The sequence below is a fragment of the Lissotriton vulgaris genome, chromosome 4_1 (assembly GCF_964263255.1).
Source record: "Lissotriton vulgaris chromosome 4_1, aLisVul1.2, whole genome shotgun sequence".
NCBI lineage: Eukaryota > Metazoa > Chordata > Amphibia > Caudata > Salamandridae > Lissotriton > Lissotriton vulgaris.
In genome coordinates this window covers 798453502-798476050 of record NC_141691.1, presented here as the reverse complement: position 1 = coordinate 798476050, position 22549 = coordinate 798453502, and positions in this window count along the sequence as shown.

Here is a 22549-nt window from a genome sequence, read left to right as displayed (position 1 = left end):
GGGTGACAAAGGTAAAAAGAAAATTGATGGACAGAATTGAGGAAAATGGGATTTTTAATGGTCTATGTGTCCCCTACGTGTACCCCAACGTGTAGTATATGTGCATGACATCCATGCATTTTCCCTCCATGGCCGAAAATGAAGACGCATTTGCATTTGCGTCCAACGTTAACATGTCAGTTATTCAGTCCTTCATGAAAGCAACGATAATTTGGCTTTTAGGCCTATGTTGCCAACGTCTTTACATGGTGCACGTTTAAAGATGCACCCGTTTCGTGGCCCAGCCGAGCCAGGCCCTGAAATCAGGCTCTGAGCCTCTTCTGACTCTGAAAGCTGCAGTTTAGGTATGCATCCCCGACCTCTCCCCCACTTCTTTCCAGCCGAGAGGTGCCCGGCCTAGCCCGCCTGCCTGCCAAGACAGTATTTTGCCTACAAGTTATCTGTTCAGCTCCACGGATCCAAATTCCTAGCTAACGAACAGGATAAACATATCCTGCCTGCAGAAGATAGAGCCCAGTCTTTCTGTCTCCATGCAAGTGATTTACTGAACCAGTTTCCATAGAAGACCCATCGCCCCACGCAATACATAAAGAAATATATGCATACACTAGCCTTTAGTGATGAGCAGCCTTTGCCCTGGCGGCCTTTAAGTCAAGCAACATGTACTCCAAACATAAGATACCAGATAATGCCAAAGGTACAGGTCGCTCTGACATCCTAGACTCTCCTACTAGTGCTAGAAGTCAGCGCCCCCCAGCTCTCCTCAGTTACACGTCAATGTCACGTCATGACCAGTTTTGCGCGCACAAGTAGGTTAAAGGTTCCAGCTGCCCATGCAGACCCCCTCTATGCACCCACCCACCTATGACACACCTCTGACACATCTAGTGAACACCTCTTTTCACGCCTCTGTTACGCCCATGTGCTCTTATCTCTCTCTTGCTCCGCCTGGAGCGATCCGCCTTTTCTTTGATTGAACTCAATGTATGGTTTGACTATATATATTGTACTCTGTGAATAAATGATTAGATGTCGATCCTTCCTGAACCTTAGTGGTGATGGAACCCGATTCTCCTGTAGCTCGAGCTATAGTATTAAAGCTCTTCTGAATCGGACACCACGGACTCTGTCTCTCATTTTATGAGCTATTCCTTTATTTAATGTATAGAAATTAGGACGGTAATATATATTATTTACCACATTAATCTGGCGCCCAAATAGGGACAAGTCCCCTTCCCCACTCTCCGGTGATGTAGGTCGAGCCCCCTACCCTTCTACAGTCGTGACGGAGCACATGTGTACACGATCGCGGGATTTCCTGCCTACTCCCTCAGGCCCACGGAGGAGACGGAGACTGCGGCCAGGCATCCACACGAGGCGGTGAGGATTGCGGACCATCCCGACCAGAGCCCAAGCAGAGAGAGCAAGGTCCGAGGTATCCCGAGGCCCACCTGATCCAAGGCGCATGCGCAGCGTCAGACGTCGTAGCAGTCCAGTCCAGTCGAGTTTCCGAGGCCTTCAGTTCTGCTTCCCGGTGTACCGTTATTGGGAACGCATAGAGACGGGTTCATTTATTTGAGCCCGGTAAAGACCGGTCTGGGTACACAGATCCGGTAAAGACGGGTCCACTTTTGTGGATGCGGTAAAGACGTGTCTCCTTACGAGACCGGTATGGCTGTGCTGTTTTTGCAGTGCATAAAGTAAATTAAGTTTTTCAAAGAACGTGTATTTCTATGTACTAGTCAGGATGTATCTGTTTTAATGTTTTAATGTTGTAGTGTGAATGGTTGTTCTCAGTCTATTCTTGTGTATATTGTGTTTTCGTTAAAGCCAGTTCCAACATGCCACTGTTTTCGAAATTACGTCAGATAGGGACCAGGAAAGGGATACTTGAAGAGGCCGTTCCCGTCCCGCCCAGAGACACTCCTGGTCATTTTATGTATCAAAAACACAGGCTAGATGCCATTCTGTTTTTAGACTTGTGGGTGGACTACACTAAAGATCTGGATGAAAAGTATAGATGGCCTGCCTCAGGAACATGGGATCCTGAATGTATTATGAGAATAGAGGAAGCCCTATGGAAAAAGAAATCAAGACAGTCCCAGAAAAATGCCATTGAATTATGGCGTAAAGAAGCGCATAGGAGAACCGAAAAAGAAATGAATAAAGCAGATAGAGCTAGACAAGCTGGAGAAAAAGCCAGAGAAAAAGAGTTAAAAGAAGAAGGCGAACGAGTCAGGGCAGAACAAGTAGACCGAGAAAGAAACGCCCTTATCACAGGCATGTACCCCGTTCTCGCCGAGGGTCTACCTAAGGTGACCCCGGAAGGACCTAGTAATTTGCCGCCACCCCTGATCCCGACTAAAGTACGTCAGCATAAACAGACAGAAGCCGAGGCATTTATTTCTTCCTATCTAGCGGAGACTGCTCCAGATTATGTAAACGCAGCAGCCCCACCTCCTCGTCCCGTTAATAATCCGAACAATCCATTTTTCCTCCCTCCACCCGCATCACAGACTCAGCCCACACCGACTCAGCCTACACAGACGTTGCCTCTTGTGGCACCGACGCTACCTCTTCAGACCGTAACGACAGTCAGAGATGATGCAGGACAAGGGGCAGTGGGAGGGGCAGCGGCACCCCGAACACCGCCACCAACACGATCACTGCAGGACTTACGGACGTCCCCGGCAATGACATCACCCTATAGGACTATGTCTGTCCCAATATCTCAATGTATATACGATCCCGTACCAGGCGCAGGTGCCCTGTTAGTGAACTCAATCCGACTAAGACGAGCTACGGATTATCTATTACCATTACCAGACATGAAGGAACACTTAGACAATATATACCGTTTCATTCGAACAGGGGAAGGACCAGAGAGTATAGAGAATGCCATGAAACATAGAAAGGTAGAGGTTAAAAACATGATTCTACGTTTTTTTATAAATTGTCTGATCAGGGAACAAGACCAGCCAGGAAAAGGAGTAACTAGAGGTATGATTGATTGGAGTGACAACATATCCGCCTGTAAACATGATACAGTGGGAAAGACAGACTGCATGTATAGGAAAATACGAAAAGAGATCTTAAAGATACACGAGAAAGAGTCCGAAGAGAAAGAAAATTCAACCTCAGAGGAGGATGACACCGAGAATCCCGATAGAATTGCTTATGTAGGTAGAGCAAGACCATTCGACAGGCCCATATGTCTTGATTACCACAAGAAGGGACCCCTTATAAAAGAACGGTTTTCTCTCGAAAATCTGTTCCAAGCTACTGAGAACGCACTGAAAAAACGAGTAGAGTGTGACAGACCCCACACCACACATGAACGAGAATTGGCCCGGTCAACAGTCCAATGGGTGTCTAACTCCAATATATATAATGGTGACGTAGTGGCTCAGACCTTTTTGAGTGTCTCTCCAAATGAACAGCGTTTAGCTGGTATTTACATGGTTCAACATCTGATCACGTTGTATGAAAGTCAATATGCTGATCCCGGTCCCTTGTACAAATTACTAGACGACATACTGTTAGATAGATGGACAAGTGCAGGTACTGAATTAATTAATGTCATTCTGGACCAACGACATAAGTATGTGACTTTTCTGTCCACGAGCATGATTCCTGTCCCACACCACGACAGACATGGTTTACACATAGACAGACAGAACCCCCTTCGAGAAGTGCATCCCGTAAAAGACAATGATGGTGCACTTCAACGAGTATTTGTTTACACACCCCTGACGAAAATGGAAATATTGGAAATGAAAAAGATGCTTCCCTGTCATGATAAGGATCCAGGGGGATTCCATCGTGAATTAAAAGACATTCTCCGCATAGGGGATTACATGTACGCTGATATTATTAAGTTACTGAAAGCACTGTTACCTGCAGGTATTTATGAAAAGCTTAAAGAAAAAGACTGGGAATTGGGGGAGAAAAAGATTAATTGGGCATTATTGGAAACAGAGGATAAAGCCAGGCTCCCTGGTACAGGTCTTGGGGATCTGGCTAAAGGATTACCTGAACTCCTGATACAGGTCTTGCCGAGATTATTGATCACTAAAAAGGAGGATTGGGATGCTATTTCAGCCTGTAAACAGAAACCAGATGAAGATACTAGTGATTTTTATTCCAGATTCGAGAAATGCTTTTCTATTAATAGTGGCCTTAAGCCAAGTAGTGAATCATACCCACATCTTTTTGTAAGCAAATTAGTAGAGAATTCCTTACCCCAGATCAAGAATAGAGTACTGAAGGTTGAGAGTACTTGGCAAGCAAACAGCCCTTCCCAAATGTTGCAAATGTTACAATATCACCAGAACAGAATTAGAGAGGAACAAGAACACGAGAAGAGACGCATGAAAGATACGAAAATGAAAGTACTAGTGGCTCAATCAGTACCAGCTGATGGCCATAAAAAGGGCACGGTACCTGCTAAGGGAAATTGCAATTACTGCAAACAGCCAGGTCACTATGTGAATGAGTGTGCAGTCCTGAAACATAACATAGCTACAGGCAAGACAAAACCGCGTCCTCCTAGACAGGATAACAATACGCAGAACACCCAACAGCCACAGAATTCGCAACAGACCGTAGCAGTGCCTCAACCGATAGCTGCTGCACAACAGGTCACTCAGCAAATGTACCAGTACGCCCAGTCAGACTACCCAGAATACCAACAGTACTCATGAAATAGCCTAGAGAGGGAGGTTGGCTTGCCCCTTATTGAGATTCCTGTAGATCAAGAGGGTCCCTATGTACATAGTCGTGTATTGGGAAAAGACAGTAAATTTCTGATTGACACAGGGGCAAGCGGGACTACCATCAGTCGTGACGAGGTTCCAGGGGCACCCCTCTCAGGCTCACAGAATGTTGCCCTTGGTTTTTCAGGACAGCCTATTGTTAACGAAGTGTCAAAGCCAGTTTCCCTAGAAGTTGGTCCATTGTCCCGTACTACAGACTTGTTACTTACTAAGTCATGCCCAGAGAACTTGCTTGGTATAAAGACATTGAAAGAACCAGGAGCAGTGATTTGTTGTTCTCCGGAAGGAGTGAGATTGTTTTTACGTGATTCTAAAGGACATTATGTGTTGAGAGATTTTGATCCCAGACTCCAGAATGTACCACAGCATTTATGGGCACAAGATCTGACTGATGTAGGTTGCATGCACATCACACCACACCGTGTCACTCTCAGACAAGGAGTTGTACTGCCACGAATCCGACAATACAAGTTACCACCTGATGCCGTAGTAGCATTACTGAAAATTGTTGACGAGCTTATTGCACAAGGAGTGGTTGTAGAAACTGACTCCAATGTATGTAATTCGCCTATTATTCCGATTCTTAAACGAACTGACCCAAATGCACCTCCAGTCTATAGATTAGTGATCGACCTTCGAGAATGAAATAAATGCATAATACCACAGTACCCAGTAGTCCCAGACATTTCCTCATTACTGACTGCAATTGATTCTGAAGCGACGTTCTTCACTGTAATCGATCTCAAGAACGCCTTCTTTAGTGTCCCAATACATCCGGAGAGCCATTACTTATTCGGATTCTGTTTAAATGGACGAAGCTTCAAATTTACAAGGGCTCCTCAAGGGTTCACAGAAAGACCTAGTATTTACAGTCAAGCATTAAAAAGACAACTTGACAGTATTCACATGCCTACTGACACTGCCCTGCTCCAATACGTTGACGATCTTTTGATCACTGCCCGAACAGAAAAAGATTGTGAACGTGCATCACTGACAGTCTTATACTTTCTGGCAGACAAGGGACACAAGGTGTCCCCTTCGAAGTTACAATTCTGTGTCCAGCAAGTTGTTTACCTTGGTCACTTGCTGTCCAAGTGGGGGAGACAGCTTACACCAGACCGCATCCAGTTAATTGCACACCTTCCACAGCCCAAGACACAAAAGGAGGTACGAGCCTTTACTGGCCTCACTTCTTACTGCAGACAATGGATTCCCCAGTATGCATATCTAGCTAAACCACTCATACAGTTGACAACACAGGAGGCAGCGACTTCGACTGTCCTCCCTTGGACGCAAGAACATACACTTGCATTTGACGAATTGAAAAAAGCTTTATGTCAAGCACCAGTTTTAGCGACTCCATGTTACAGCAAGCCTTTTACTCTTTTTGTCACTGAACCCAATGGTACAGCATTATCTGTCCTTACACAATATCAAGCAGGAAAACACAAGCCTTGTGCTTATTTTTCTAGTACATTGGATCCAGTGGCCCAGGCTCTGCCTGCGTGCCTGAAATCAGTTGCAGCAACAGCACTTGCAATCAGACAAAGTGACTCTATTGTGTTAGGCCATCCCCTGACAGTACAAGTTCCACACTCAGTGGAAGTTCTCTTGAACCGAACACAGACTCAACACCTGACTATAGCCAGACTGACAGGTTATGAACTGACATTATTCCAGCCACACATAGAGATCAGACGATGTAGTACCTTAAATCCTGCTACACTCTTGCCCTCGAGCACAACAGACCCTGTACCACACGACTGTGTGGAAGTAGTTAATACCGTCACCAAGCCAAGACAAGACTTGGCAGACATTGCACTACCAGACTCAGACCTGACACTCTATGTAGACGGTTCATGCATGAGAACAAGCACAGGAGAGTTAGTGGCCGCATATGCAGTGACTACTGATACTGAAGTCATAGAGACACATCGTATTGACGCCCTGTCAGCCCAAGCAGCAGAGCTCATCGCTCTGACACGAGCATGCATACGAGCCAAGAACATGAAAATAAATATATACACAGATTCACAGTATGCATTCGGAGTCGTACACGACTTTGGAGTTCTCTGGCAAGAGAGAGGTTTTCTGACCTCTCACGGAGCCAAGATACAGCATGGTCCCCTCATTCAAGACCTGTTAGATGCAATACATTTGCCTACAGCCATAGCCATCATGAAATGCAAAGCACATACGAAAGTCACCGACACTATATCCCGGGGTAACGATCTGGCAGATCGAACAGCAAAACTTACAGCTCAGGCTCAAACAGATATTCCAACCGACATGACAAAGACTGAAGTACAGCCACTGACGAATTGCATGACAGTCAGAGATCCCTCACAAGCCGTACTCGACATTCAGACACATGCCACTTCAGATGAAATAAAGAAATGGACTGAACAAGGAGGGGTCCAGACAGACCAGGGGTGGATGACAAAAGGCAAAACTACATGCTTCCTACCACATTCAATGGTTCAAGTTATCATAAATACAGCACATAGTCCGGCACATTTAGGAGAAAAAGCCATGTTAGACAGTATACAGAACATTTGGTTTAACAAGCATCTGCGTGCAGCAGCAAAACAGAAAGTACGTACCTGTATGATCTGTTGCCAGTTCAATCCGGGCAAAGGTATTCCCGTGGAACAAGGTGGATTTCATCCTCCTGACCACCCTTTCGAAGTCCTCCAGATGGATTATATTCAGATGGACAGATGTCGAGGATACAAATACGTCCTCGTAATTGTATGTGCATTATCCAGATGGACAGAAGCGTACCCAGTCCCAGATTACACTGCTGTAACCACTGCCAGGCAGTTGGTTCGTGAATTCTTCCCGCGATACGGCTTGCCCCGTGTCGTATACTCCGACAACGGTCAGCCATTCTCTTCTGAGCTGATGAAACAAGTATCACTTCTGTTAGGGTACCAATGGAAGTTCCATTGTGTACGACACCCCGAAGCAGCAGGTCTTGTCGAGAGACACAAGCAGACTCTCAAGACCAGGTTAGCGAAGGTCTGTGCAGAAAAAGGCGTGGATTGGATGGTAGCCTTGCCGGTTGCCCTCTTTTACATGCGAATGGTAGCTCATTCCAGAACAGGATTGTCTCCCTATGAGGTTATTTTTGGGAGACCGCCAAACATGTGGGGTACGCCCATGCCTAAACGTATAACTGATGTCGACAGTAATATGCTGACAGATTACCTGGTTTCCTTGATGTCTGCACTCCTATCTTGTCGTTCACAGGTTGCAGCTGCCTTCCCGGACAACACCCAGGTGAAAACGCATGCAATCGTTCCCGGAGACCTGGTGTTGGTCCGCAACTTCGACCGTTCAAGCCCTCTGGAGCCCCGTTGGAAGGCGCCCAAACTCGTGTTACTAACAACAAGGACGGCAGTGAAGATTGAGGGAAGGAAAGGATGGCTCCATGCCCACCACGTGAAGAGATTCCATGGATTTGGTCCAATAAAAGACTCTGAGGACTCTGAGAACTGTTCCAAGAACAAGAACATTGACATTAAGCCCCCTTTGCTAGAGAAAACTCCGCAACAGGAGTATAAGTTAAAATTGCGGTCTAGTAAGTCAGACAGTTTAATTGTTTAAGTCCCCCTCGGGTGAAGCGGTTAGACAGGTTCCTGACATGTATAAGACAGTAGACCCAAATAGACAGAGAGATAGACAGAGAGCCAAACAAGTACAATACTGCAAATCCCTACGCAGCAGATGTGTAATAACTCTAATCATATTGTCTTTCTTTAGTGTGTCGATTATATGTATAAGCATGACGCTACATGTTTTCTTTCCTCCTCTTGGTTCACACATACATTCTTCCTTCAATGACACTGTAGAGCACACCTTCAGTGACCTGCCACCCCATGAATTGTCATATCGACTAGCACTGCGAAATAATACTTTTATTCGTATGTTACATCATTCTCACCAGGCCAGCAATGTAACGAATTGCTGGGTATGTGGCCGACTCCCCCCGTATCAGAAAACGAAGGGAGTTCTGCCTCTCTTTCCTTTCTCGTTTTCGCACAATGGTTCGTGCGGAGCATGGTTTGCTTTAATGACATCTCTAGATAGACATTCCGTAGTTAACAAGGATGAATGGATATATGGCAATTTGAATAAAGTAATGAATGAAGCATGTTATCCAGACATAGATGGTTTTCCCCAGAGGAAAGGAACAGATCTAGAAAATGAGGTGTACGAACAAGGAAATGCGTCCCTTAACTTTATGATTTTAAATGTCCAGTCCGAGAAAACAGCAGGTCCACCATTTATATCAGTTCTACCAGTAAAAGGTGAATTATGCATTAGTAAACAAGGATCAGTACCTTTAGGACACAGTGATTGTACTACTGTGATCGAGTTCAATGATAAAGGAAAGTTTACTTTCAAAGCTTCCCGTCATTCATATTTTATTTGTGGTCAGACAGCCTATGTACGTCTGCCTTTAGACTGGGGTGGAACGTGTTATATAGCATTTCTATTGCCACCTGTTTTCCTAGCCCCATCCCATTATCATCGAGATTCCAGACTAGTACATGTTAGACATAAGAGAAAAACCGAATCCCCAATTGTCGATCAAACTGAGACAGCTTGGGAGCAATTTACAGATTTCATTAAAGGATATTTCTGGTTCATAGGTCCGATCCAAAACAGTAAACTGATACGTAGATTAACCAGAACCCTCGAAGCAGTAGTGAATGAGACTACTTCTGCTCTAGGTAACCTGACCGAGGAACAGTCTGCTATGAGACTTGTTGTTCTTCAGAACCGCCTTGTTCTTGACGTCATCCTGGCAGATAGGGGCGGAGCTTGTAGAGTCATCGGATCCAGTTGTTGTGTGTTTATTCCTAATAACGCACCATCCGTGTACGCAGCAATAACAAGACTCCATAAGATAGCTCACGAGATACACCAGAATCCAGGCACATGGACTTGGTCCGGTTGGCTCTGGAGTGTAATATCAGCATGGGGATGGAAAGTACTGTCATTCCTAGGAATAATACTATTGATCATATTCAGTTGCTGTCTCTGTTTACAATGTGGTCCAGCGATTTGCGGCTTATGCTCCACTGCCTGTATTCCCCGTCCACGTTCACGTCCACGAATGACAAAGGACGAACAAATGATGCTGCATGAGCAAATAGATGGTCTCATGAATATTGATGTTTCCTGAAGGGAACGTAGGGGACAAGGAGGGAATGAGGAAAATGGGATTTTTAATGGTCTATGTGTCCCCTACGTGTACCCCAACGTGTAGTATATGTGCATGACATCCATGCATTTACCCTCCATGGCCGAAAATGAAGACGCATTTGCATTTGCGTCCAACGTTAACATGTCAGTTATTCAGTCCTTCATGAAAGCAACGATAATTTGGCTTTTAGGCCTATGTTGCCAACGTCTTTAGATGGTGCACGTTTAAAGATGCACCCGTTTCGTGGCCCAGCCGAGCCAGGCCCTGAATTCAGGCTCCGAGCCTCTTCTGACTCTGAAAGCTGCAGTTTAGGTATGCATCCCGACCTCTCCCCCACTTCTTTCCAGCCGAGAGGTGCCCGGCCTAGCCCGCCCGCCGGCCTGCCAAGAGAATATTTTGCCTACAAGTTATCTGTTCAGCTCCACGGATCCATATTCCTAGCTAACGAACAGGATAAACATATCCTGCCTGCAGAAGATAGAGCCCAGTCTTTCTGTCTCCATGCAAGTGATTTACTGAACCAGTTTCCATAGAAGACCCATCGCCCCACGCAATACATAAAGAAATATATGCATACAGTAGCCTTTAGTGATGAGCAGCCTTTGCCCTGGCGGCCTTTAAGTCAAGCAACATGTACTCCAAACATAAGATACCAGATAATGCCAAAGGTACAGGTCGCTCTGACATCCTAGACTCTCCTACTAGTGCTAGAAGTCAGCGCCCCCCAGCTCTCCTCAGTTACACGTCAATGTCACGTCATGACCAGTTTTGCGCGCACAAGTAGGTTAAAGGTTCCAGCTGCCCATGCAGACCCCCTCTATGCACCCACCCACCTATGACACACCTCTGACACATCGAGTGAACACCTCTTTTCACGCCTCTGTTACGCCCATGTGCTCTTATCTCTCTCTTGCTCCGCCTGGAGCGATCCACCTTTTCTTTGATTGAACTCAATGTATGGTTTGACTATATATATTGTACTCTGTGAATAAATGATTAGATGTCGATCCTTCCTGAACCTTAGTGGTGATGGAACCCGATTCTCCTGTAGCTCGAGCTATAGTATTAAAGCCCTTCTGAACCGGACACCACGGACTCTGCCTCTCATTTTATGAGCTATTCCTTTATTTAATGTATAGAAATTAGGACGGTAATATATATTATTTACCACAGAATGTTAAACAATGTCAAACATTCACCCAAGTACAGAGATCTAGGCCTAAATCCATCAATGTTTTTCTTCCCATGCAATTCCAGTTTAAACCCAACTATATGCAAATCACTCTTGGCCCTGCTCCCCATGGGAACAGTCCAGCCTGAACTTCCAGGCCAAGTCCTATCTGGAGTGGAAACGAGCATCCTGGGACCGGTTTCTGGGTTTCACCCCTCATCAGCCAGGCTAGCTTGACTCCAGTGGCAAAGAAATCAGGGGACTCACATCTGGGCATACCTGTCCCACTGAGGGGGACAAATGCTAAAAGAACAATTGATGGACAGAATGTTGAACAATGTCAAACATTTACCCAATACAGAGATCTGGACAGAAATTCATTATTTCTTTGCTCCCCATGCAATTCTACTTTAAAACCAGCCATGTGCAAATCAGTTTTCCCCTTGCTCCCCGTAGGAACAGCCCATATCGAACAGCCAGGCTAGGTCCTACATGGATTGAAAAAGAGCATCTTGGTAACGTTTTTTGGGTTTCACCCCCCATCAGCCAGGCTAGCTTGACTCCAGTGGCATGGAGAGCACGGGACCCATGCCTGGGCATACCCGTCACAGTCAGGGTGACAAATTCAAATAAAACAATTGATTGACAGAATGGTGAACAATGTCAAACATTCACCCCAGTACAGGGATCTGAGCCTAAATCTATCGATGTTTGCCTTCCTATGGCATTCCAGTTTGAACCCAGCCAGATGCAAATCTGTCTTGACCCTGCTCCACATGGGAAAAGTCAGGGGAACCTCCCATGCCTGGTCCTACCTGGAGCAGAACGAGCAACCTGGGACTAGTTTCTGTTTTTCACCCCTCATCAGCCAGGCTAGTTTGACTCCAGTTGCATGGAGAGCACAGGACCAGTGTCTGGGCGTAACCGTCCCACTCGAGGGGACAAATGCAAAAAGAACAAGTGATGGAATGTTGTACAATGTCAAACATTTACCCCCAGTGCAGAGATCTGGGCTTAAATCCATTGATGTTCTGCCCCCCATGCCATTCCAGTTTAAGTCCAGCCATATGAAAATCAGTCTTGGCTGTGCTCCCATGGAAACAGTCCAGCTTGGCCCTGACAGGCTAGGTCCTACCTGGAGAGGAAACAAGCATACTGGGACCCGTTTCGGGGTTTCACCCATCATCAGCCAGGCAAGCTTGACACCAGTGGCATGGAGGGAATGGACCTACATCTGGGCATACCTGTCCCTCTCCGGGTGACAAATGGAAATAGAACAATTCATGGAAAGAATGTTGAACAATGTCAAACTTTAACCGCAATACAGAGATCTGGGCCACAATCCTTTGATTCAGTTGCTCCCCATACCATTCCAGTTCATAATCATCCATATGCAAATCAGAATTGACCTTAGTCCCCATGGAAACAGTCCAGCCTGAACTGCCAGGCCAGGTACTACCTGGAGCAGAAACGAGCATCCTGGGACCGGTTTCAGGGTTTCACCCTCATCAGCCAAGCTAGCTTGACTCCAATGGCATGAACAGCATAGACCCCACACCTGGGCATAGACCTCCCTCTGGGGGGACAAATGCAAAAAGAACAATTGATGGACAGAATGTTGAAGAATGTCAAATATTCACCCGAGGGCTGAGATCTGGGCTCAAATCCACTGATGTTTTGCTCCCCATGCCATTCCACTTTAAACGCAGCCATAGGCAAATCAGTCTTGACCCTGCTCCCCATTCCAGTGGCATGGATAGCATGGGACACGCATCTGGGCTTATCCGTTCCAATCGGGGTGAAAAATGCAAAAGAGAACAATTGATGGGCAGAATGTTCAACAATGTCAAACGTTCACCCCAGTATAGAGATCTGGGCCTAAATCCATCGATTTGTAGCTCACCATGCCATTCCAGTTCAAACCTAGCCATATGCAAATCAGTCTTGACCCTGCTCCCCAAGGGAGCGGTATAGCTTGAACTACCAGGTTGGCTCCTACCTGGATTGAAACAAGCATCTTGAAACTGGTTTTGGTGTTAATCCCTCATCAGTCAGGCAACCTTGACTCCAGTGGCATAGAGAGCACGGGACCCATATCCAAGCATACCCATCCCAATCAGGGTGACAAATGCAAAACAGAATAATTGATGAACAGAATGTTGAACAATGTCAAACATTTACCCCAGGACAGAGATCTGGACCCAACTCCACAGATTATTTTACTCCCAATGCCATTTCAGTTTAAACCCAGTGATATGCAGATCAATATTGACCCTACTCGCTATGGGAACAGTCCAGCCAGAACTGCCAGGCCAAGTCCTATCTGGAGTGGAAACGAGCATCCTGGGATGGATTTCGGGGCTTCAGCTCTTATCAGCCAGGCTAGATTGACTCCTTTGCCATTTAGAGCACGGTACCCATGTTTGGGCATATCGATCTCACTCAGGAAGACAAATGCAAAAAGAACAGTTGATGGATAGAATGTTGAACAATATAAAATTTTCACCCTAGTACAGAGATCAGGGTCTAAATCCATTGATTTTCTGCTCCCCATGCCATTCCAGTTTAAACCCAGCCATATGCAAATCAGTGTTGATCCTGCTCTCCATGGGTACAGTCCAGCCCAAACTGCCATGCCAGGTCATTCCCGGACCGGGAACTAATGTGTCTTTAACTTTTTCCCCCTAAGTGTGCCGGGTATGCCCAGACGTTGGTCCCGGGCTCACTGTGTCACTGAATTCAAACTAGCCTGGCTGATGCCCCAAAACTGGTCCCAGGATACTATTTTCGAGTCCAGGTTGCACTTGACTTTGCAGTTCGGGCTGGACTGTTCTCATGAGGCTCAGGGTCTAGACTGATTTGCATTTGCTGGGTCTAAACTGGTGTGGCATGATGAGCAAAAGAACAATGGATTTAACCCAGATCTCTGGACTAGGGTTGAATGTTTGATTTGCTCTGCATTCATCCATCATCTGTGTGCCTTTTGCTTCTTTGCCCTAAGTGCACAGGGTAAGCCCAGAGAGGGGTCCCGGGCTCACTGTGTCACTGGATTCTATGTCAGGACCGAAGGCTTCAGATTATGCTTTTCTCTCTTCGCTGTTTATTTAACAGAAAACCACATAGCAGCCAGAAAAGCAAAAATTTGTAAAGAATATGTTATATAATCCAACACTGGGACAAACATATCGAAAAAACATCATAACACATGGGATAAACTACAACTCCCATCAGTCCATAAACATAGTCCTTCAATAGTGTCTACGGCGTTAAGGTAGGGCGTCCATCTTGTGATCCCTTCCTCTTTCTTCGCTGCTTCGCAGCCAGTTAAGTGCCTTTTCCCTGTTCTCTCCCTCGTTCCTGTGGTGTGGTAAGAGCGTTTTGGGTTCTGGTACTGTGTGAGAGTTTTGTCGATTGTGGGGCTATTGTTTGCGGGTTTAACGTTGTGCTTATTCCCTTGCAGAGACCTGTATAATCTCAGTTATTGTTGCGGGGACGCCTCGTCCCTGACGCGACTGTCCCCGGGGTTGCGGCTTGTTTAGTTTGCCGCTAGAGGGCGCCGTCGCGTCCCGTTCTCCTCAGCGCGTCTTTCCTTCAAACGGGAGCCGCGCTGGGGAGAACGATCGCGTCGGAGCCTTGTCTGCCACCTCACTGTGACGCCCGGCCAGGGTTGTACTGCCCCAATTAATTGACGCCCAGTGTGGGTCTGTATTGGCGGATTACCGCTTTTGACGCCTGCGGGCGATATTTTCTCAGCACTTGCTGATTTTCTCGGCGTGATCAGCCTTATTTCTGTGAGCGCGCTAGGGAGGTGGCATTGGGCCCGGTCTTGTAATAAGATGGTCGGCGAGTTTGAGAGGAGTGCTGCCTCTTGCTTTCTGGTGTGCCATATTTTGAAAGCCTTTGCTAACCTCCGGTTAGCCCATACTTCTGGTGTCTGGTGCCAGTCTAATGCTCCTCACCCTACCCTCAAGGACTCTAGTCAAGGCAGAGGGGTACTATGTTGCGCTATGTCAACCACCTGGGCGGTCCTCGATCCAAAGCCCCAGCGAATTTGGCGAAAGATTTCTGGGATTACTGCCTCCCCCACCACGTCTCGGTGACGGCGGAGTACCTACCGGGTCGGGCCAACCAGGTGGCGGACTGGCACTCGAGGGACCTGCGGGACTCGAGTCTATGGAAGCTGGACGCACGAGTGTTCCATTGGCTACAAACCATTTGGGTCCCGTTCTCGGTGGACCTGTTTGCCTCTCGCCTCGACTTCCAGTTACCGAGGTTCTTCAGTTGGAGACCAGATCCTCTAGCGGAGGCCACGGATTGGCCTAGCCTAGAAAAAAAAGCCTGGCTGATAAGGTGTTGATGACCCAAATTTGCCACAGGATGCTTGTTTCTGGTCCAGGGAGGACTTCGCTTTGCAGTTCGGGCTGGACTGTTCCCATGAGGAACAGGGTCAAGACTGATTTACATGTGGTTGTGTCTAAACTGGTGTGGCATGTTGTGCAAAAGAACAATGAATTTACCCAGATCTCTTGATTGGGGTGAATGTTTTATTTGCTCTGCTTTCCATCCATCATCTGTGTGTCTTTTGCTTTCTCACCCAAAGTGTGGTGGGTATGCCCAGATGTGGATACTGTGCTAACTGTGTCACTGGTTTCAAGCTAGTGTGGCTAATGAGGGGGGATGCCCGAAACCGGTCCCAGGATGCTTGTTTCTAGTTCAGGGAGGACTTGACTTGGCAGTTTGGGTTGGACTGTTCCCTCGAGGAACAGGTTCAAGACTGATTTGCATGTGGCTGGTTCTAAACTGGGGTGGCATGGTGAGCAAAAGAACAATGTATTTAACCTGGATCTCTTGACTGGGGGTGAATATTTTATTTGCTCTGCATTCCGTCCATCATCTGTATGTCTTTTGCCTGCTCATCTTAATAAAGGAACTTCTGCCTAACAGCAATAGCAGGAGTTGCATCCAACAACAAACTTGCTCTTTGATGTGTGCTACAGATGTCCTCTAGTTATCTATGGTCATCTTGGTTGATTCACACACCCACATATTTGATGAAGTTTGTAGTGCTAAGAAGGAGGAAATCTAAGTCTTGAGATTTCATTGCCTATATTAAAGGGAGAATTATGCATTTATTCCAATTGGTCGTATTACCAAGTACTGCTTTAAATAAGGTGGACTCTTGGGAGACCAGGCTGATGTTTTATTTTGGGTTGCATAGGTACAGCGTGATATCATCAGCATAGAAAGACGCTATTAGATTTTGTGGGGACATTTCTGCTTTTATTTACAATGATTATAAATCAAAGGTTTTAATGATTGTAAAAATCCAATGATTTCAACATGCTATATTTCGGACATGTTTCAGATGACATATGGGCCATTCAGCTTTAATCAGGCTTCTCTACTTTCCTGCCTTAGGGAACATGTCTGGGGTATACCAATAACTATTTGTATTACTGTATGCCTGCATCTGTGCAGAAAAAGTTCATCTATGAGCTTCCACTTCAAGTCTTTGGGGTAGGAAGGGATGAAAAGAGGGAGCTGCTCTACTAAATCCCCTTGAGCAAAATGGCATGACAAGCATGCTGCACAGCCCGCATCCCTCAAGCCTCGGTTCTAGCTGGGGAGCTTTCGCCTGAATGTCAGTAGTCCTGGGTCAAACAGGAATGGAGGCCATCGGGTGCAATTGTCAAGTGGGTATTAGAGGTTTTGCAGTATTAAATGTAGAAAAAGTGTTTTAAACTTGTAAGCTATTATGGCAAATATTGGTCAGCTCAGTCTATGTTCTTCAAACCCTCCTCTGGGGCAGGAGCCCCCATGCGGTAACTCATGCAGCCTTTGAGTTTTTATGAGTTTCTGCACAAAATGTAAATGTAAATGTCAAGGTATTTGTAGAGAGCACTGGCACCAAGCGGTTTTTTAGCGCTATTACTCATATCGCTGTGGAACTCTTCCTGGCTTTCCCTGTGAAGTGTCCACTCCTGGGCACCCCCAGGGTGAAGCCAGGCATCCTAGCGCTGTTGGGGCCAGTGTGGAGGTTAAGCAAGCTATTGCCCAGAGTTGCAGCGTGGGGCCCATGATTAGAATAGGCACCGAGACGAGAATTGTCAGGTCTGAGGAAATTGAGCCCATGACCTGCCGAGGCGGGAATTGAATCCTGGTCCCGGGCCAGAACTCTGCATCAGGGTCTGCCGCTCTAACCATTGAGCCACACTCCTCCACAAAAGGCACACGTTGGTAGGGCCTGTTGCGATGCATGATCTTAATGTGCCATGGGTACAGCATTGCATATTGCATTCCAGCTCGGCACAGTTTTCACTTGATGTCAAATACTCATGCTGGGCCTCTTGGACTGTTAGCGTGAAATCCAGAAAGATGTAGAGATTTGATACCCCATGCCTCAGAATGTCATTGTCTGCTTTTCTCAAGCCAGGCAGGGGGCTGCATTCTGATCACTAAATTTGAGCATTCTAGAGATAATTGGGCCCAAGGTTAGAGTCTATGGCCCAGGGATGGTGAGCACTTTCCACAACAACAAAGCAAAATGCTGACAGCTCCAAAGAGGGCTTTGAGAAGCCATATTGCCTGTGTCTGTTGTCACCGGCATACCTATGATATGCAGATTGTTGCATAATTATCTTGCTCCACGTGCTAATTCTTCACTTTTATGACATTTAGCACTTTACTTATGTTTACCAGTTTTTTCATTATAGACAGCTGTGTTATCCTCAAGAGTGGAAATTCGACTTCCAGCTGTAGTAATCAGTTTTTCTTGCTTGCTAAGAGCAGTGGTTAGCTTGTTCACTCTGGAGTAAAGCATTTCAGTCATTTTACTGTATATTGCACTAGGTGCAACTTCATGTCGTCATTCGTTTCTGCGGGGGCTCCATGAGAGGATAATGCTTGTTCTTATGAGTGAGCTATGCCTGTCTTCTTGGCTTCAAAGTTCAATTTAGCTGGCTTAGTGTCACCCTTCCCCATCATACATACAAAGGTGTAGGTAGTTGGACCTTGCCTGAAGTCCCCAATCCCAGTTGGGTCAGGATGTATGATCATTGGGGGATTCTGTGGCTGCTGGGGGAGCTAAGCTATGAGTACAGTTTGCACGCCCAACAGTACATATGCCGCCTATCTCACTGTTCTCAATGCAGTCCACTCCTCTCCAGCTCACCCCCACGTCGCTAGGGTGAGGGACTGGACACCCAGCAGAATGTTACACGATGAATACATTGGGGCCCTATCCACTTTTACTCCTGACACTGGAGGTCCAGCAGGCTCCCCCCCAGGATAGTCCTAGTAAAGCGGCACATCAGACAATCAATTTGCAGTGGGGTACCACAATGCCAAATGCCATGCAGGGACCCGTCATTTGCAGTGGTGCCAAGATATGCTGTATAGTATCTGTATATTGCACAGGGGTAACTCTGACTTCACCAGGAAGTATGGGCCTCAGTCAATGAGCATCAGCAACATGCCTAGACGAGGACAGCCGCATCCTGACACCAGACACCTGGGAGCTCCACAAAATTGTGTCAATACTGTTTGGTACCTTCAAGGGGAGCTTCGCCCTCCCGGCATATGCCCAATAATGGGAAGCCTGAGCAGGCCCCTCTCCAAACCCCAAGGTACTCACCTGTGTCCATGGGCCCATTTATATATCTTCCTGATGCCTGCCATTAGCTGCAGTGCCGGCACGGATAGCAGGCATTGAGGAAGATAAAAGAGGTGACAAAGTCGGGCCTCCAAGCCTTTTTACATGGAATTCCATCAATAAGTCGGGCCAAGGCAGGCCACACCAACTGACACCGCAGTCGCCACACCACTGATACCTGCGTTCATCATTCAGGTCAGGGCGCTGATTTCAGAATGTGGCAATGTCCGCCATCTTGGACCTAATCAGACTGGATGTCTTATTTTGCATCTCTGATTTGTTATTCCTTAGCCTTCAACCTAACTTCCTCATTCCTCATCTTTTACTCCTCAATTCCAATCTCTAAATCCTCATGCTTCATCTCTTATTTCATATGCATTACTAACCAGTCTCAACTGTCGCCCATTACCCCAATCACATGCTCATCATCCCTCACTCCTAATGTCCTCATTTATCATCCATTAATTACTTCCTTACTACCTTGTATTCATACCTTATGCCAGATCCTTCATTTTGAATCTTATTACACACAGCACAGAACACACGTCGCAATTTTTAATTTCATGTCTCTCATCCATTACATCTAATTTTACTCCTTATACTTCTTACCGCATTCCATATACAACACTCATTAGCCCTCACCCCCTGCTCCTGATTACTCACCCCTCACTTCTCAACCTTCCCCCTCATTCATTGCTCTCATGGTTAATACATGTCTCACTATAGTTCTTATCCATCAGCCCTCAGCCCTCATCTCTCCACAACCTTTACTCATCATGTATTCAATCTCACTCCTTAACACTCACTCATCAATCCTTATCTATTACTCATCCTACCTCTCTCCTGACTTTTCATTCTTCAGCCCTTCCTTTTATTTTCACTCCTCATTCTTTACTTATCTTCTGTCATGCTTAGGGTCCAATTTAAATGTTGGTAGAGCGGAAACAGTGGTATCCATCAATGCTTGAAATGTCCACCATAATATACTCTGCCGCCCTGGTATTTGTGGGCATACTGCCAAAATATAAATGAGGCCTTAAATGCCCTTCTTCTGTTTCCTGCTTTTTCCCTCACCCCTACCTCCTATATCCTCACTCCTCATCACCCACTATCAGTCATCCTCCCTTCCCTAACATAGGTCATCTCTCATCCCTTCACATCCTTCACTCTGCATCACTGAACCTATGTTTTAATGTTTCATCACTCACCCCTCATCCTGCAGTTGTCCAACCACATCCCTCATCCATTATTCCCTCTCTTTATTTGCCACTCTTCCACTCAATCTTCATCACTTATTTGGCACACTTCATCACTCACCTCTCCTTGTTTTTCTTTCCTCGTCCCTCATCCCTCACTGCTTTTGCCTCCCCTTATGAGAAATGAGTGAAATGGACAAATGTTAATACCTCAAAATGTATGTTTGTTTTAGGACATGCTGGTCACATACATCTCATGCCTCAGTTCTTTCCTCATTCGGTACCCTCTTGCCCTTACTCCTCTTTCTTTGCTTCTCATACCTTTTTTATCAACCATTGTTCGAACTGGGGGTCCCTAGTTGGCTTAGGTAGGTACCAACCTGATTCCAAATAGAAAACCTTGCTTCTAGTCAGTGAAAGGAGGGACCCTCTTAGATAATGACTGCTCACCTTCTGGTAGCTTGGCGCGAGCAGCCGGGCTTATCTCCAAGGCAATGTGTAAAGTATTTGCAACCACACTCCCAGTAACACAGTGATGACACCACAAATGGACACCAAACTGATTTAGGAAAATAGCGGTATCTTAATCAAGAAGAAATATGATGAGACCAAATGACAAAAATATCCAGCATATGCTTATTCGTAATATTTCACTTGGCCGGTTATTAGGCCAACAATCACTTGTAGGTTCTTGCGGTATTGATGAGCAGTTTCCCGATGATCTAATGCAGTCTAAATGCAAGGCTATGCAGTTCGTAATGCAGTTCGTAATGTAGAAATAAGACAGTCCTTAATGCAAGTACTAATGCTGATCGTAAAGCAAGTAATAATGCAGTCTGTAATGCAAGTACTAATGCGGATCGTAAAAGCAAGTAATAATGCAGTTTGTAGTGCAAGAACTAATGTGGATCGTAAAAGCAAGTAATAATGCAGTTCATAGTGCAAGTACTAATGCAGATCATAAAAGCAAGTAATAAGGCAGTTTGTAGTGCAGGTATCTAATGCGGATCGTAAAAACAAATCGGCACCGAGCACAGTGCTTGTAAAGGTCACTTTGCCACTCCCGGCTGACTCGTGGTCAGCGATTGCCAAAATATGCCCCCAATCCTGTTACGAAGTAAACAAAGTGCAGCTCCCCAATCCGACCCCTGTACTGCCACTCCTCGGCAAGTACGGGCCGCGAAACTGACTTGAGCTGAGGCTCAGGCTGCAAAGATGGGAAAGGCCGAGAGCGGACTCTCGTAGCACGCACTCCGCCCCAGGCGGCGTCACACGCACGCTCGCTGAGCGTTACCTGGGGAGGTGCAGTCTCTCTCTATCCTCTCCTCGCGGCTTGGGTGTCATGCTGTGCGGCTTCGGGTTAGTGGCGGCTGCTCCTCGAAGAGAGAGTCGGGCTACCAGGCGACGGCCTCGCAGCTGATTGGCTCCCGGCGCGAATCCGGTGATCTTGGGCAAAGGACCTCGGATCCACAATGGTACAGGTTCACAGGTCTCTCCTTGACAAAGGCAGGCTCGGGCCGGAAGCGGTGATTACTCACATCTCCCCCTGGGACGAAGGTACGGGCTGATGGCAATAACGATCACAGCACTGCTGGATTGAAGCAGAGCGCTAGACTGCTCCGGGGCACACGGTCACCGGGCAATTGTCACTGAGGTCTCAGGCTGCAAAAAGTGAAAACACACAGCGTCGCTGAGACACACTTGAGAACTTTTATGTACCTGAGTTTCCACAACAGGGAGCCAGCTCCTCTCGGGCCCTTGGAGACAAGTTACTTCAGGACACAGCACACAGCAAAGTCTTTTCAAGCAGGGGGACACAGCACACAGCAAAGTCCCTTGTCCTCTCCTTAGTCAAATCAGCAAACTGCAGGCCAGCCCCAGAAAACACAGCAAGGGCAGCCCTTCTCTTCAGTCTCTCCAGATGTTCTTCCTTGGCAGAGGTTCCTCTTGATCACAAAGTAGTTTCAATCCTTTTTAAGGCTTGAGTTCAGTCTTCCGTTCAGGAGTTTCAGCTCTCACATTTATACCCCTAAATGCCTTTGAAGTTCAGGGGGCTCTGAGCCCTGTCCAAACCAGACCTGGGGGTCTTCCTGCCGGTGCACACCCTCTTCCTTTGATAGTGAGGGTCTGGGCCCCAGATGCTTTGCAGGAGGTGGAGCCATCCTTTGGTGGCAGCAACACATCCCTCTTCACATCCAGGGGGCTACTCCTCTCCCCACATCAAATGTAGGCCAGCCTGTTGCTGTCTCACCTACTCCTCCCTAGTGTCAAGACACTCCCCAGACCCTGTCACATCCAAACCAAGACAGTTAATACATAAGCAGGCAGAGACACACAGGATGGTTTAAGACAAGAAACCAGCCACTTCTAAAAGTGTGGTTTCTAAACACACAATTTATAAACCATCTTCACAAAAAGATGTGTTATTAAATTCTTACTTCAGGCATACTAAACTCCATCTCTCCATCGTGTGCCTATGTGAAGATATGCTTGAAAACATGTGACACAGCATTCCCCAGTCTGTCCTTTGGGCAAGATATC